Genomic DNA, 2,290 nt, shown 5'->3' with positions numbered 1-2,290 from the left:
TAATAATGTGATGGTAAAATAGGGATATTTGTGGAAAAAAATGGGTATTTAATAAAATAGTTACTTTGTAATTGGACAACACAAAATAAAAATATGTATACTTTTTGGTTGGACAGAAGGAACATTTATTTTGACAATAAATTCTATTTAAAATATTATTTTTGGTGTCAAGTCCAGCTGCATTGAAATAAACAAAAGAAGAAAATTGAAAACCAATAGACGATACCTTTCCCGAACATGGCCATACAAAAATCATGCACAAAATTTAAAAAATTTACAATCTAGTCCTTGGGAAAAAGTACAAATATTGTTGATTTTCTTTTTTTTTTTTTTTTATGGAAAGAAATTATTTTGGTAATAATAATTTTTGTAAAATTGCTCATAACTTCCCCATGATTTTGAAATTCAGTGTAAAATCTACCTGTGCTTTAAAAATTTCATAGGATGGCCGGGGGAAGACAAGTTGGCCCTTGGAAACAAACTTCTGTGGGAGAAATAGATCCAGACATAATGCACAACAACTATAAGCGAGAAGAAGAAAAATTCTTCCAAGGAGATTTGAAATTCTTCTCCTATCTCTTCGATCAAGTCTTAGAAGATGTTTATTTCTTATTTTATTTGATCTTAATTACTGAGTAGTTTTCTGTTCTAGTTTAGAATTAAAATCGACTTGGTATGAGTTTGTGAGAATTGACTTTATTTTGATTTTATAATATTTTGTTGATTGATAAGTATTTTTATGAATTTTTATTTTAATGTTTAATGATTTTTGATTTAGTTGGAACTTGTGGTCAGGTATTTTAATTTTATTAAGGTTTAACTACTAGACTAAAATTGACCTTTCATAATTGCATTTAATTTGGCTTAAGTATGAACTCAAGGGCAATTTCTCGATCATCACATTTGTAATGAAATTTTCCTGTAGTGGCATCTTTTTATTGAAAATAGAGTGGTCTTTGTGTTTAAATTTCTCCACTTTTTCAATAATAGACTTGTCATATACCATTTTATAGTTCATAAATCGGGCTACAACAAGTATTTTGGACTTGGCATTCTCAAATTTGTACTTTTTCTCAATGATATCCCATAGCACTTTTGCAGTCTAAACTTTACAGTATCGATTATACAAAATATTATAAAAACTATTTAAATTATATTCCTCCCCATGTATTCTCCGTAAGCCCATGATGCAAAGTTGGCACGGGGCTAGTAGTAAGCGATAGACTCAATGAAAGTTAAGACATCTTTCAACATGAACATGACGAACCTAATAAAGGTGGGGTGGAATATCATTTTTCCTACCATTTTTTAAGTCAAATACAATAAAACGTTGTGACATTGGTAGCTGGGGCATACTGAGGGCCAATGTTAGACCCAACATTTGGGCTGCGAAGGCATAAGATGGGCCACTACAAAGCCTGGAAACCCCCTAAAGAGGATCGGACTGGGTGATTGTTACAAATAATAATGTGGTCCAATAGTATCTCGGTTCGGTGTCAATTAAAATGAGGGAGGAACCGAGCTATGTTGTAATTTCAACCATGAATGTTCAATCAAGGTGCATATTACCAAGTCCTAACTCCACGATCCGAGACCCGAGTCCTGAGTCTGGATCTCATGCCCATGCTTGTGTATGTATCGTGTTTGTAGCTTGCCGGCACTCACATTCTCGGCCTACACTTCTTGATATATTTAATAAACTATATAATATGTAAATACATCGTTCATTTATGTATTAAGCAATGTGGGATAAATTCTTAATACTCAATTAGCTAAATAACTAACCCAATGTTTGTAATTGCACTCCAGCCTATGGATTTAATTAAATTTAATCTAAACAATTGAAAATATCTCAACTAATTCAAATATTTAACAAAATATATGTTGGGATTTTTTGTCATTTGAGGTCTAACTCAACGAGTCCCTCAATAAATAAAATAAGTTGACCAACTTCTTAGCCCGGTCCACAGAATCTGTCCATTTCTTTTTTACCCAAACCCAAACCCTTTAACCCAAGCCAAAATTCCTACCCCTTAGCCTAACTGTGTGTGGTTGTGAGTTGGTGTGAGTTGGTTTTCAAGTGATATAGACTGAGAGAGGAAGAGAGGGAGAGGTTGAGAGAAAGGGTTTTTCAATAAGCATCGGTGAGTGTTTTTGGTGAGTTCCAAGAGAGTTCCGGTGAGATTTCGAAGCTTATTTTGTTGATTCCGTTGGATGTCAAAGCTTAGAGTGAGAGCCGGCCTCCACTTTGCGGGCGTGGTTATCTCGGGCTAATATTTCATCATGGGCT

The sequence above is a fragment of the Andrographis paniculata genome, unplaced genomic scaffold, assembly GCF_009805555.1.
Source record: "Andrographis paniculata isolate CXL003 unplaced genomic scaffold, ASM980555v1 Contig61END, whole genome shotgun sequence".
Lineage (NCBI taxonomy): Eukaryota > Viridiplantae > Streptophyta > Magnoliopsida > Lamiales > Acanthaceae > Andrographis > Andrographis paniculata.
This window is presented reverse-complemented; position numbering follows the sequence as displayed.